The following is a 15923-nucleotide window of genomic DNA, read 5'->3' as shown; positions in this document are numbered from 1 at the left end:
GATTAGGCAGCGGCAGAAAGAAATACACTAGCACTAGTATTTTAGAAATGCGTCTGCAAAAGGGAAAATACCAGAACATGAAGACATTGAAAGTGTTAAATACAGGCCATCCTGAACACCAAGGTCAAGGTTGCATGTTCAGCATTGGTAGGCAAGGACTCCATATGCATGCTTTTGCATAAGTTTTATATAATTCTCTCCTATTTAGCTTATGGAGTGGCTCTTACCCACACAGTACTTGCACAAGCTGATCTACTTTTTTTTTTTTTTTTTTTTCAAATGTATTTTTTATCCAGCTCTGTGCAAATGGGTGAACTCATGTAAGGCATGAAAGTAGAAAATAGTCTACAAAGAACTTACTGCCCTCTTTATAGTAACTCATTTGTCCCCCTAAGTCACTGATAGCCTAGTTCTATCCAGCCACTCAGTTTATGGAGTGAAATTCCAAGACAGATGTGGGGATGAAGTGCTCCTGAGCCTACTCGAAGCTTTAGCAGCCACAATAACTTCCTTTGCCTCCCCCCCCCCCAACATTACATTAGTGTTTGTAATTTATGAGTATTTGAGTCCATGTCAGCAATACAATAGAATACGTTTTAGCAAATACCCCAGCATATTTCTGCCATAGATTAATCTACATTTTTATATAGGCAACACATATTACCAAGGAAAATGCTACCCAACCTGTCATGCCTCCTGTTTGAGGAGGCCTCAGGTTTTGATTCACATATAACAAGTGAGAGAAAGCCAGAGATATAGAAGAAATTCCAACAAGATTCCCACAGGGTTTGGGTAGAGCTATTTTAAAAGGCAACCTGGCACAGCAGAAGTAAGCATTCAGCACAGCTTCTTTCTTGCTATGGAAAAAGCCTTTGCAGAAGATATAAGGCCACATGCCCAGCTTACAGCCCCGTGCACGTACCTACTAATTGCTATACAATTACGTATATGGGGATGAGGAGGAGGAACAGAAACAGGGAAGGGATAAGGGGTTCAACAACATATGCAGCTTCTCAGCTGCCAGAATGACTGATACCTTCAGAGCACTGCTCTGCACCTTACCTTAGAGGAGGTCATCCCCACGCAGAGCTCCCCGTTCCTGTGATTTCATTCCTTGGCTGTCCAGTGGCAGTCAGTAACGGCACCAATATCAGCTGCCTGCAGAAGCCTGGGGCCATGCCATGGAAATCCCTCTGATGAAGTTGCAGGAAAGAACAAACCTGACCTAACACTGCAGTTCCACATAAACCTGTAGTCATGCTAAAACACTGTGGCCCCAAAGCCAGTATCATGTTGGTTGTTTTTTTTTTTTTTTCATTCCTAAAAAGTGTGCAAATAATGATTTTAAAGAGAGCTATGCTGTTTGTACCCAGAGTTTACCCTGTGGGTCCAGATGTTAGTGCTTTATTAAACATACAAATTAGAGGAGATTTGCAATAAAAAATGTGACTGCTGCCAATTTTTCTCTGGCAAACCTCCAACAGGAAATATTCCTGTGTCAACTGTAGCACTCTCCTTTGGTATCATACAGACTCAGACAATGCATCTGTTGGATTCATTTCAGTATCTCCAAGTGTGCTTCATTGTTTTAAAGCATCAAAGAATTTTGCAGTTATAAATCATAACAAATAATCAGTAATTCCAAACAATAAAACCACATGAGAAAAATGACATGCAGATGTTGCCATTCATTGAAGGAGACTGAAAGAGAAAGGAAACAGTTGTATATTATAGTGCTTGTTATCTGAATGATTAATTTGACGAAACAGTGCTAACATCACTTGCTTTAAGGTGAGGATTCTTCTTTAACACTGAAACACTGTACTTTAAGAAATTCAGCAAGAGTTCCTCTATTACAGCAACAAGTTTAATGTACTGTAACATCTGGGGAACCATGGAAATAACAATAAATTCTGTAAAATACATGGCATCACTCCAGTGCTTTATCAACATCTGCAAAATATAGGCAATTGAGAAAATATGATTTTATTGTTACAATATGAATTTCAGACAATGCAAAAAGTTCAAGTTAATTCCATACAAGTAGCATCTGATTTAGACCAGTGTACTACTCAAGCAGTTTGGAAGACTAAATCCTATTTTGAAAATTAATACAGTATCTCCATGTGTACTTTCACAAAAAAAAAACTTTGCTCTTTCTTTGGATATGGAAAAGAAAGATGAAGGGCCAAACTTTGAAAAATAAGGGCACCTGCTAAATTAACACTTAAAAACAAGGAGGAAGCATGTATAATTATATTCCAGAGTATCTGGAGCTTAAAGAATGGTACTCACTGTTCACATCGAGAATTATCAATTAGCTAAATTCATGTGGGTTTGTGGACAGTCATGATGCTTATTTTCTGATTTTTCCCACAGCAGTTTTGCAAACCTGGAAGCATTCATCAGATCAGATAGTTCAGCTACAAACACCAACATTAAAAGACATTTGTCTGAAGCCACAGGGAGCTTACAAACAAAAGGCAACATCAGTTGCCTTCTGTGAGAGGTTATTACAGAAACCACCACTGTTGAGGCATTAGGATTATTCTGATGATACAGACACTGCATAAGCACAGCCAGACTGACTGGGACACACATTTATGACCCTTCCAATCTGGGTGCTGTGCAAGATATAACTCCAAGGGAGACTAGTTTTGCTCGCAGTCTCCTGACCTCACACATTGCCAAATCTGTGTCCCATTAACTTCATCAGGACTGACATTTTCTGTGGGAACCAGATTTGAATAACAATCCTATTCTTCATGCTCTTTGAGCCCTTGAAACTGCTCTTCCCCTTAAGATTAGGTACCAAAATGTGTTCTTTATTTTCTGCAGTCTTAGTCTTCAGTATTTCATACCAAGAAAGTTAACTCTCTAAATGCATTCTTTAGTTTATAGTGGCCAAAAGATTTTCTGCAGATACAACCACTATCACACAAGAGAAATATAATCACTAGGCTTATCTTACAGTACTGTAACTACAGAGCTAAAAAGGAATTTGATGAGATCAGCTGATCCTGAATTACAGACATCATTCTGTGCCTTGTATTTAAGGCAACAAAAATTAGTAGAGCTGCGAAATACTGGTAAGGTCATGACAAAATTGCTACAACTCTGAACACAACTTTGAATGCCAAGTCTACTAAGTATACAGTAAAAAAGTACTCCATTCAGTAACACATATTGTTAAGTATCACAGCCTAAAGTTTTCTTTCCTAAATAATTAATTCCTGGATATTACTATTCAATCTGAAGACTGAGCAATATTATAATGCCTCTTATAATTGTTATTTCAAAAGGAAGATGGATTAGTCTGGAATAAACAAAATAGCATTCACACAAGCAAGCAGTAGCACTGTTACACAAAATTCCCTCCCACCCCAGATCTTCACTGAATCCATCTAACATTATACATGGTACAGGTCTTACAGCTGCTGGTGTCTCATACCTGTAAGTAGGAATGAGTGACGGGGAAGAAAGTCATAACATACCTTGTTTATCTCTCCCTTTTGTACCTGTAATGTAAGGGCCATTCACTGCCTCTCAGCTCAGAGAGGTCTTGGGATATTGCCCAAGAAATGTAGGAACAAACTGGTAACTTGATTTAAGTCTGATTGCAACAACATCAAGGTAGCAGAAAGACTTAATCTTTGAGAAGCCCCTGAGGTGCCCACAATACCAGCTTTCATTTCTTAGGCACTATTGCATCAAGAAAACATCCTTTGTGCACTCCTGGAGTTAGCAGTCACAACACCTCAAGTTTAAAATACCTTACTGAGAGTACTCCTGGAAGAGAGCTAAACTATCTGAACAAACGAGGTAAATTGCCCAGTATCAAAAAGCTCAGTTAGCAGAGAAACATTTGAAGTGGAAAAAGAAAGTCCATGTACAAACACAAATTAGAAAATAGTTAGCTCAACATGAGAATAGTAGAAGTTATTTAAAAGATAGATTTGAATGAGAAATAAAAGGTAAAAAACAATATAAAGATGTCCATCAGATTTTTTGAGTCATATATGTGCTAGTGGTCTAATAAGGATCTGAATAAAGATACAAGAAATTATCTTTCAAGAACACACAATACTTTCAGTCTAGCAAAGAAAAAATGTATTTTAATAATATGTATTTATTTAATATGTATTTTTAATATTTAACTGTGTGAAGTTACATACATATTATATATATTTATAATATTTAACTGCATGAAGTTCAACAAGGCCAAGTGCCGGGTCCTGCACCTGGGGCGCAATAACCCCAAGCAGAGCTAAAGGCTGGGAGAGGAGTGGTTGGAAAGCTGCCAGGCAGAGAAGGACCTGGGAGTGATGGTGGATAGTCGGCTGAATATGAGCCAGCAGTGTGCTCAGGTGGCCAAGAAGGCCAACGGCATCCTGGCTTGTATAAGAAGCAGTGTGGCCAGCAGGGCTAGGGAGGTGATCGTCCCCCTGTACTCGGCTCTGGTGAGGCCGCACCTCGAGTACTGCGTTCAGTTTTGGGCCCCTCACTACAAGAAGGACATGGAGGTGCTCGAGCAAGTCCAGAGAAGGGCGACAAAGCTGGTGAGGGATCTGGAGAACAAGTCCTACGAGGAGCGGCTGAGGGAGCTGGAATTGTTCAGCCTGGAGAAGAGGAGGCTCAGGGGCGACCTTATCGCTCTCTACAGGTACCCTAAAGGAGGCTGTAGCGAGGTGGGGGTTGGCCTGCTCTCCCACGTGCCTGGTGACAGGACGAGGGGGAATGGGCTAAAGTTGCACCAGGGGAGGCTTAGGTTGGATCTTAGGAAGAACTTCTTTACCGAAAGGGTTGTGAGACATTGGAGTGGGCTGCCCAGGGAAGCAGTTGAGTCACCATCCCTGGAGGTCTTTAAAGACATTTAGATGTAGAGCTCAGTGATATGGTTTAGTGGAGGACTGGTTAGTGTTAGGTCAGAGGTTGGACTAGGTGATCTTGGAGGTCTCTTCCAACCTTGATGATTCTGTAAATATACGTAGAGTTACCATTTGAATAACTGCACAGCCAAAACCGTGACCCATTGATTTACCCTGCATTCAAGAACAATACAGGTAGAAGACAGCTAAATTAACTACACAAACCTGGGCTAGGTCCTTAAATAAGCCTTCTACAGGAAGGTGAAACACTGGAACCAGCTACATAGGGATACTTCATTATCTCCTACACTGATGATTTTAACAGTGTTTGTTTTTTTTGTTTGTTTTTTGTTTTTAAAGCAGCATTTAAGAACCTATACACCTTGCTGTTAGGTAGAATGGTAGTTTCTTTCAGATTTCTTTTTAGTGACTGTGCAATTAGTTACTACCACATACATTATGACAAACCTCAGCTATTTCTGCAGGCACTTGCAGCATCTCCCACGTATCTCTTCAGGGCCTCCCTTGGCAACAGCATTTTCTAAACTCCCAGTTTTTCAGGCTGGCAATGTACAGAATTTTATTGTATTTAGTATCAACATCTTACTCATCATTTGAGTCACTCCATGTAGCTAGTATTCCTCACTACCAAGTTCATAAATAAGCTGTTTAAGAACAGTTAGTTTTTATTCTATGCTTACTTAATACCATAAGAAGTTTTAACTTTCACAGGTTTAACATCAGTAGTAAAAGTAACCTTAGAACAACGTGGCACAGTTTAGCACTCTAACAATTTGAAGAGTTTGTAACCATGCTATTAACTACCAGAAAGAAATAAGAGTTAGCTACTTCCTAAAGAAGGGCCACATACAGCAACACTTCTAACACAAAATCCTCAACAAACAGAGCCCATCCTACAGCAACATAAATAAAAAAAAAAAAGCAGAGCAAACCTTAAACTAACAGTTAAGCTCAACTAAGCACTGAAGCATTAAACAAGATCAGATAAAGAACATACATGACAAAGAAAACTTAAAAACAAACAAAAAAAATCAATAAACTAGGTCCTACCAAGACAAACTCCCCAAGGCTGAGCTTAAATAGAGCCCCAAGACACCCATGGTAGAGGGTGTGGGGTGAAGACCCCAGGTGAGGCAGGTCAGAGCAATTAAAGACTGTTAGTGCAGTCAGTGCCCTGATAATATCACTGCCTCCTCATGCTAAAGTAGTAATGACAGTACTGATGTTTGCCTGACTTTGCTCATCAAGAATGATTTTGACTCAGCATAAATGCCCCCCCCCCCTTTTGTTTTTAAGCTATCTCTTTCAAGTTCATCTGTCCAAACCTAATGCAGTTATCAGTCTGGTTACAGCTTAGCCCAGCTTCTTCTAACCAGCTGTTTCTGTTTGTTTGTTTGTTTGTTGTTTTTTTCTTTTCCGAAGCAGTTTATTTTGCTGGAATTTTGCTTCCCGAGCCTTTTAAGTGACATCATTTCCACTGAGGTGTTTGAATTATTTTAGTAAATGGCAGAACACTCATTTATATAATGGGAGAAGGTTATTTTATCACTGTCAGTTTTCTCAATCTGCCATACCACAGTGGAAATGCATATGCTGATTCGCACACTCATACACACACACGCAATCCAATTTACATGCTTGGGGATGATTCATGTTGCATTTTAATGGATGTGTTCTGAGATAGTGATTTAAAATGTATTTGAAATGACAGATTAGAAAACTGTTTATAGCACACCTCATTGAAGGCCCCTGTATGCATGCTTGACTAAGTTCTGCTTCACCTGAAACATCAGTAAATATGCCAGAATTGCTGTCATCCATGGGCTATTTTAAGTAGCAGATGCCTAAAATATTTTCATCAGGATTATCACAGGGCTATGAACAGGTAAGACAGCATTTATGGATAGTTTGTGTAGCTGTTTAGTTCCTCTGGTTTGGGGGATTGCCTAACATCTGCCTCCCAAGCTGAAGGAATGTCCCCAGCCTTACTCTCCTACCTGACAACCACTGGAGAGCATCCCTGATGTGCATGTGCCAGTCCCAGTTTGTTTTGTACGAGCACGTAAGGTTGTTGTATCTCTGCTCTGGCAACGTACACAGCACACTTAGCACACTTACTGTTAAGGCTCTGGGGTTTGATGATTAGGGAGATGGAAAGGAAAAGCATTAGAACAGCTGAGATGGAAGGAAAACATAACTTCAGAAGTAAAGTCAGATGCCTGATAGAGTGTTTCAATTTTACAAATGTGTCTGAATACAGGTAAAGCAAAAAAAAATTCTTAAAAAAAAAAAAAAGTTTATTTTTCTCATGTCATTACAAATCATAAACTTTACTTGTCATGGCTGGTAACTGTGACTGACATCTGATTTAATCTCAAGAGATCATTTTGTTATGCAGATATTCAGATCTCAAACTCAGCAGGTATGACTGGTAGAATTGGTTTAATGGTACTCCAGGAAACCAGTGGCAGACTGAATAGAAGTGAAATGAGAGGCCAAAAGATTTCTAGAAATGCTAGAGAAGTTTACACGAGTACACTGATGTAAGCATTTTCACGTCCATCTCTATATCCACTGTACTGCAGTGAAAATAGGACTGTTCTTTATTACTGGAGTAACAAAAGCTGGATCCTCAAATGGCAGATTGATAGATCTAATTTATTATTAGAACATTATTCTTATATTACTATATATTTTATAATATTATTCTCGTGAATTATTACTGTACTGTACAAGCAAAAAAGGGGAAAAAAAAAAAAAGTTATGTGCTGCAAAACAAGTCAATGGCTGGTTGCAAAGACATTAGGCAGTAAATGGGTCCAGACACACAGATGGGCTGGGAGTAGCCAGAAACTGAACTGGTACAGGCTAGCCTGGTCCCATCATTGCACTGCATACTACAGGAACATTTCACTGCTTGGTATTTTTGCTGGCATTTCAAAGAGGAGGTCTGGGGGGCATTGTGGTACAGAGGCTTACATGGCCTTCCTGTGAGCGGTCGGGCCGGGAGACCACAGGAGAGCACTCGTCCAAAATGAGCAATAGTCTAGAACTTGCGTGTTGGTATGTGCATGAACATGCAGGCTAGAGAAAGGTTAAAAAAATGAGGCAGAAAAAGGCAATGCAGTGAAGTAAAGCAACGAGCTTGAGGAATTTTCTATTGAAGTATTGTGGCCAGGAAATAAAGTAACACAGCACAGGAACAACGTTGGCGTGGCCGTCATGTATTTTGTGATGGCGAAGCTGATCTGTGTGCCGAACAAGGAAGGCTTCATCATGTTTGGCTGTGGGATGTTGAATTGTAGCGGATTCACTGACAGAGGCCCCGGTGTGCATGCAAGTAGCTCACGCGAGGGACTGGGTTTGCAGTCGCCTCCTTTCCCATACAGGTGTTGGCATGGAAACCACCTGTCCAGCCGTGAGGGCAGTGCCACAGTTAAAACAGGACCCTCTGAGGAGCCCCAAACCCCTCCTGTGGAACCACAGCAGCCAAGTCCTCGCCGGTGGCGTTGCAAGCGCTTCACGCAAGACCCGTGGGCGGTTTAGATCGCTGCGGCTGTGCTCAGGTGCTTGGCAGCCGTCGCCTCCCCGTCCCCGTCCCGGGGCTCCTCGTCCTGGCGGAGGAACGCGCCCGGCTCCCCCTGCCTCCTCCTCCCGCTCCTCCTCCTCCCTCAGGAGCGGCCGGGGAGCGCGGCTGGGGGCGGGCAGGGCGGCAGCGGCGCTGCCCACATCGCCTCAGCGGCTGCCGCGGGGCCGCTGCGGAGCGCTCAGGTACGGGCCCGGGGGCGGGCGGCGGGGCCGCGGGGCTGCGGGCCGGGCCGGGCCGGGCGGTCCCGGAGTGATGACGCGCTTCCTGCCCCCCCCCGCCGGGGGTCTGCGCCTCGAGTCCGCAGCGGCGGCAGCTGCGGGAGGCGGCGGCGCGGGAGCGGGGCGAGGAAGGACGGGAAGGGAGGAGGAGGAGGAGGAGGAGGAGAGCGGCGGGCTCGGGGCTCGGGGCTCGGCAGCGCCGCAACCACGCCGTTCCCGGTAGGAGCCCGCGGGGACCCCCGTCCTGCTCCGCCGGTGCCCGCTCCGTGCCGAGCCGAGCCGCCGGGAGGGGACGGCTCCGAGCCCGCTGCGGGCAGGGCAGGGCAGGGGGCGGCTGCCGCGTCCCGGTGGCGCTGCCCCACCGCAGCCCCGTGCCCCGGGGCCGGAGCGGCTCCCTCGGGGCTGCGGCCGGGTGGTGGGGGGCGGCGGCGGGGGGAGAAAGCTCTGTGCTCGCAGCACGCTGCAAGTGACGGCCTCACAAGGACGATCGTGCCGTGCATGCAGCTCCGTGTGTGTGTGTGTGGGTGTCCTCGAGCCTCGCTGCTCCCCGGCTGTCCCTCGCCTCGGGCTGCCCGGCGCGGTGCTCCCCCGGTGCCTCCCCGCCGTGCCCGGGCACCCTCCTGCCGGGCCGCCCTGCCCCGTGGCTGCGGGATGTGCTGGTGCCTCGGGGGGAACCCGCCCCGGGCTGGGCGCAGCGCCTGTCCTGCAGCTGGGGCTCCTGCTGTCTTCGTCTTCCGAGGGGCTCTGCCGTGCCGACCGGCAGCTTTGATTTATTTGGGTTCTGCATCGGGTTTTGTGTCAAAACACTGCTGCAGTGTCTAGCTGGAGAGACCATGGGAATGGTCAGTGATTCAAAAGCTCTGTCAGATTAAATAGCTGCCCGCTTTTCTCCAGCTCTTTTATAAGCTTATTTTACAGAGCTGTGTTTTAGAGCCAAGTTTGAGCCATGTTAAATTTCAAGCCAGAAGGCCAACTCTGGGTTTGAAAGCATGGTACTTCAAAGCATCAGATCTGCATGGTTGAGAGAGCCCATTAACTATGGAAAATGCCCATATGATTAGAAAGCAAACAAACAACAGATCTACCAGATTGCTCTTGCTTATGTACCGCAACATGTATTTTTATGTGTGTGTCCATGTGTTCTAAGTATAGGTGAAAGCTTCCAGTGTTAGTTTTAAGAATACCTTACAAATCGTAGTAAGTGAAAAACTTTACCATTTGTTTGAGGTAGTGGTCAGACGATGCACCTGTTAGCTACGTTGATGATGATTGACGTTGTCTGAACTGCTACTTTTGCTTTATCTTTCAAAATATGAAATATTTGAGGCAGTTCCTTGTGATTGAAGGCTACCACAGAGCTAGGAAAAAGCCTCTTGCTTCTGGCAAGTGTTTTTCATATCAGTTTAACAACAGTTCATTTAGCTCACTGGTACTGCAGAGCTAGAGAATTAAGCTGAATTTTCTTCCAGCTTTCCCATTTTTATTGAGCCTAAATAGGAGAAGAGCTCTTGTTTCTGGTTGTGAGTCTAAGTCTCCGTGTTAGCTGTGACAAACTTGGTCAACATTTAAGTTTTGAATCTTCGTGTAAGACTTGATAATGAGTATAACAATTTCTAGTAGGATATCCATTTGTTTTATCATCCAAATTATAGCACTTTGCCCTGAATGCTTCTGAATAATTGTCCTGTGTGTTCTTAGAGTAACATCTGTTGCATGATATCATGTAATGGAATGTGGTACAGCTTAATTTAAGTTGATTTGAAACGTTGCCATTGCACTGTAGTAGTGCCTCAGAGGGCGAGAGGTTTTTTTTGAGGGGTGTGTATGTGATGGATTGGATAGGAGTAGAAGATGCTGAGAAACATCAATTTGCATTTGAACTGCAAAGGATTAAGTACTTTAACTCTGAGCTTGGTTTGCTGTGCAGTTTTTCTTAGACTTCTTTCATGATCTGCCAACTAATCTAATCACCAAATTCTACTTACATTAGGAAATGCATCTGTAGTTAAAAATATAACTGATTAGTGTAAAACAGCACTGCAGTCTATTCAATTCTTTTTTTATTTTTGGAGAGGGAGGTGTGGGCTTGACAGAAGTATCTGGCCATGGCATTGCTTGAACTGCATAATCTTCATGATGACTTGTTTTTTGCTGTGAAAAAAAAAAACTTTATCCGATATTGCTCTGGAAAGACTTGACCCAGCATAGCAAGGATGTTCTGAAGCATGCATAGTTGGACTATGTCACTTAGTATGCTTACCTGTAGAATATATATCTATCAAATCTGTGCAAATGTGAGGTCTGGGCAGCTTCCAAAAATGCCAGCACTTAATTAGTCATTACAGCTAGACAGGAGTAGACATCCACCTCCATTCCTTGTTGTGGCATTTTAGGGTCAGACAGCTGCTGCAATAGCAATACTGTGTGTTCGTGATGAGATGTGGGCAATGCTGCTTGCTGAACCATCATTCCAAGACATAATGTTAGCATTAAAATACCAAAAACAATGTTTGAAGTAATCCTCATCTCCTCTCTAAACTTTGGGGTTTTCAACAAACTGCCAAATGTGTAGACATCCTGATTTTTTTTTTTTTTTAAATAAACTAAATTTCTTGCTAAGTTCTCATCCAGATGTTGCTTTTGCACTGGATCATAATTAAGAAGGGGAGAGATGTGTGAGAGCACTGAATCCAGCTTTCCAAAATTCATTTTTTCCCTGCTCATGAATCCTTTAAAGATTTGGCAAGTCTGTTTATACATGTGTCTGCAGACAATAGAATGCTGATGCAAATTGAGAAGAGCAAACAAAATGGTTGGGTGTTGTTGCAAAGCAGGGGGGGGAGGCTGTCTCAGTGTGTAATATTTTGCATGTTAGGTTTCATTTGTTTGCTTTTGCATTGCAGTATGTCAGTCAGAACACATGTTGCTGGTGTGTAGTTGAAGTTGTTTCTGGTAGTTTTGTCTGTTTGTACCCAAAGGAGAATGCCAGGTTTTCCTTAGTGAGTTTTCCTTTTGACCACATGTGGTAATAAGAACAATAAGTAAATTGAACTGAAGAACTTGTGGTGGCAGGGACAACGCAAATAAAACAGCAGAGCTTTTTTTTTTTTTTTTTTTTTTTCTTTTTCTGTTAGGCAGAATAGTTAAGGTCTTTTTATCCCTGGATGAGACTGTTAGGAGTATGGACATCACATCTCTTTTTAAGAGATAATCTTTTACTGATTTTAAGAGATAATCTTTTACTGAGCTACTTAGACCTGTAAATGCAAGGCTGATCCACACGATGCTGAAATTTTGGGCCTGCTCAATTAGAAAACTGTGGCCTTCTATCTCTGGATGCAATAGGCAGATGCCTTTCAAGTGAGGCTTGGCGATGAGCCTGTGGTTAGTTTTTGTGTTAATCTTGTAACTGTGAATGCTGATTTCTGTACCTGCTAATGCTGCTGAAAACCCATTTCATGGTAGTGGCAGAGAATCTTTTCCCTGGGCGTGTTACGTGCACACATGATTATATTGGAATTGAGTTTGAATTAGCCTGCATACTTAAAGCAATTGTGATAACATTTTGATGTTTCCCACTTCCAGCTGCAAGTTGGTATTCCATCCCCTGAGATCCACCCCCTCAATTCTCAAAGCTCCAGTGCTTTTTTGCCAAAGCATATTCATAAAGCCAGAGAACACAGACTGACTTGACAACATGAGGGTGGCCATACAATAATAAGTCTTGTCTTAAAATATCTTTACAGTACTATGCTGTTGACTTCTTACTCGCAGTCCCTTTACTTGGCAGCAACCAGCTGAATTTCTGCCAAGGTGGGTCAGACAGGCACTTGAAACTGCCTCACTTGCATTCTCTGTAGGTAGCTCATCTTTCTGCGTTTGGGCAGCAGGAAGAAAGTGGCAACTGAAGTGAATTGTAAATGAACCTTGGGTCTTTCTGTCTGGCAGCTTTTGTAACGCTGAGATTTTATTTCCATAGAAAAGTGACATTTAACACAGGAAGAGGCCAGGAGGGTTTCACTCTTCTAAATCACAGCAAATAACCATTAGGGTGATGAAGAATTAGTGGTACTATATGGGACATTGAGTTTTTCAAGCTGAATAACAATTTACATTTCTATCAGCTGAGGTAGAAGTGTTTGTTACTGCAGTGTGTCAGTGTTGAGTGGGGTGAGAACTTAAATGATAGGATTGTCTTCAGTTGAGGAAGGCCTTCAGAGCTGCATAGGGATTTTCTTAGCACACGTATGCTTGTATATTTGTGTCTAACGATCTCTTATTTTTCTTGGGAGCTGGTATCTGTAATATTGTACGTTTGCCTTTGTTGCAGATATGTGGAATCTAGCTTTTAATGTAGTCAATATACAGAGGTGGTATGTACTAATGGGAAAGCTGTTTCATTTTTTGGAATGTGATACTTAAAGTTCAAATGTAGACAAAATACATAAGCATAAAACAATGTTGAAAACTTACTGGTGGTAAAAATCTGGCTTGAATGTGTATTAGTGGAAACATTAATTAGCCCTAAAGGCATTGATGGGAAGTACCTCTTATCTTTGACTGTCCAATTTCAATATGCCAAGTACTGAGTTACAGGAAACAGCAAGGTGGTAGTTGCTGGAGAGACAGAGAAGGAAATCAGGGAATGAATTTTTGGCAGAATTGATAATTCAACTGTGTTGAAGAAAAGACCGGTAGTAATCGATTTGGAGGGGTGGTGGTAGCAATGTGATGGTGGTGTAGAACTAATACACAGTGCATTAGACATGATAAAAATGTTGAAATAACAGGACAGAATTGAAATCCATCGATGGGCCTATAGATGGATGTATGAATAAATGAGGTCAGGAATCAGAACTTGAATGCTGCATTTCCCTGTAGCTTGCAAGTTCTGTGTTTCCTTGTAATCATCCTGTTTTTGGCCACAAATTTTCTTGTCTTAATTTTTGTTCCTGGTTTAAGGAAACATTTCCCGTTGGCAAGAGGTATCTGAGTTACCTGGGGAAAGGATCGAGTATTCGCTGCTGCTGCATGGCAGGACTGCAGGGTCAAGCAGAAAGAAATAGTGGCAGGCCTCCTGAGCCAGAATATCACTGAAGGAACTATTACGGGGAGGGAGAGAGAAATGCCCAGCTTCACTTTAAAACAGCAAAGGCTGTGGGAAATGAGATAATTTTGTTGTGATGTTTATAGCACTCCTGGGAAATGTTATGTGCATTAGCTTAAGATGTACAGTCCCCAGAGGAGAACCCAAGGTCTTATGTGCACCTACCCTGGAAAATGTTAATATTTTGAATTAAAAATTAAAAAAAATCATTGGCTGGTTTTGCGGTTGTAGGTAAGGCCTGGGTCAGTGTGGTTGTAGGTGAATTGCCTAATTCCATGTTCAGCTGCAGCATGATGCTAACCAGACTTAAAAGCAGCCGAGGATGCCAAGAGAAACATAACTGAATGTACAGAAGAAAAACCCATGAAGGCAGCGAGATTAGCTGGATTTTGCCTAGTGAGGTAGGAGAGGCCAGACTGTGCATTAGCGAAAGCACAAACCCAGGCACCAAGAGGACAGAAAGGGGATTGCAATGAGTTAGATGCGCCTTGTCTAAGGCCACTGCGTGTAGAAGATATAGTTAAGTATGGGATAAGTTCAAATGGATTCATGGGTTCTATATGGGTGAGTGACATTTTGTCCCTTGAGATACAAGAAAACAAAGGCCAGGGGCTAAACAGAACGAACCCTTCCCAGGAGCAGGAAATAGTTTCCTAGAGATGCTACCTGTATCCATTGCACTGCCTGTGGTAGTTGGAGAACATGGATGCTTGAGTTTTTCCTCCTTTTCTATGCTGCCCTGTTGTGTTGTCCAAGACAGCCACCTCGTTCCAGAAGAAGCAGATACTCAGCTCTTATGGGGAGACCCGTAGCTGTTCCTAAAAGAAAATGGTCCAGGCTTGAGAGATCCCATGGTAGTGATCACAAGAAACCATCCCATGTTAACACCAAGTCTTTAAGTACCAAAAAGTGCCATGGAAAACAATACTATGAAGCTTGATGATCTCGAGGAAAATAATTACGTTTAGTAGCTGACCATGTAGTGGCACAGTATGGTTTACAAGTCCAGCTGTGCAAATCAGATAAAACCTGGGAATTTTTCATGTTGCAGGGTTTTGAGTGTGCCTAGTAGTGTTATGGTGTGTTATTTTTTTCTGTGTCTGGGGATCACGGTAACCATGCATTTGGAATTGTATTATCTGTCTTCATGCTTTACTTTGTAGGCAATTCATGGCAAACCCTGCGGTGTCTGGCCAGTGCTGTGCTAAGAACGCTGCAGGCCACTCCAGGTGACAAATACTCAGCAGCTGTACCACTTGGGGACAGAAATCGTGGAATCAGGCAGGCCTGATACTGGCCATGCTAGCCAACCATTTCTGCAATAGTTGCTCTGTTCATTAGTGTTAGGGAATCTGGTGCTTAATAAAATTATCAACTTTTTATGAAGTTGCTTTGGGAACTTATGTAAGAGTCATCTTAACACAAAGCTCAGCAGCTGCTCGGTGTGTGTGTACATGTACATCCGTATTAAATCACTTTGAGTAGTCTGCTTCCTAAGCATGCTAACTACCCTGTTTTAACCAGATACTTGAGTTTTCTTTGGTTGAGGCTTTTTTTTTCCCCTTCCATAGAGGAGGTTGTTACAAGGAGTACTGTTAGCCCAGCTCCAAACCAGAGATTATTGGTTTTATGAACAGTCTGGAACAAGGGATGCTCTTTGTTAGTAACTTGTGCCTGTTTTGATAAAAAAAAAATTATCTATGTTTGTTTGTTCATGGAGGTTCAAGTCATGTTCTCTTAGTCCGATTAATACTTTGTCTTTAGCTCCTTGTCGTTTGGTCTTGATAAAGCATTGCTTTATACAGTTTACCATGCTTGGTTGTCTGACAAGCCTTGACCATATGAGGTATTTTTAATTCTGTAATTGGTGGGATGGTGATGGCATGCTATAGCCCATCGGTGTGGGTTTCTGAGTTTTCACGGTCTTGCAGTGGGGTAAGATCACTTGCTTGTTCTTAGCTTCCAAAACTTAATTTTAGTCTGCAGCTTTGGGTGCTACTTCTTGCTTTGTGTGCCCTACACATGAACAACAAAACTTTTTTTTTCTTTTCTTTTTTTTTTTTTTCCTCACTTTGTGAGATCTAGTTCTAGTGTAAGTGATATATTACACATTTCCTTAC

General features: G+C 42.7%; 1 protein-coding gene across 4 annotated transcripts in view; it reads left to right on the top strand.

The window, feature by feature from the left end:
- TLN2 (talin 2) overlaps positions 1-15923 on the top strand; it is a 222685-nt gene that overhangs the window by 39642 nt on the left and 167120 nt on the right. Inside the window, exon 1 of one of the 4 annotated variants that reach the window (XM_084531655.1) lies at positions 8591-8660. The exons of 1 other annotated variant lie outside the window; for it this stretch is intronic. The gene's annotated coding sequence lies outside the window, so the exon portion shown is untranslated. Of the gene's footprint in view, positions 1-8590; positions 8661-8843; positions 8916-15923 lie in introns of those variants that run through there. 2 more of the 4 variants (XM_084531653.1, XM_084531654.1) reach the window with 2 other exon arrangements.

The sequence above is a fragment of the Aythya ferina genome (assembly GCF_964211825.1).
Source record: "Aythya ferina genome assembly, chromosome: 11".
NCBI lineage: Eukaryota > Metazoa > Chordata > Aves > Anseriformes > Anatidae > Aythya > Aythya ferina.
This window is presented reverse-complemented; position numbering and strand designations above follow the sequence as displayed.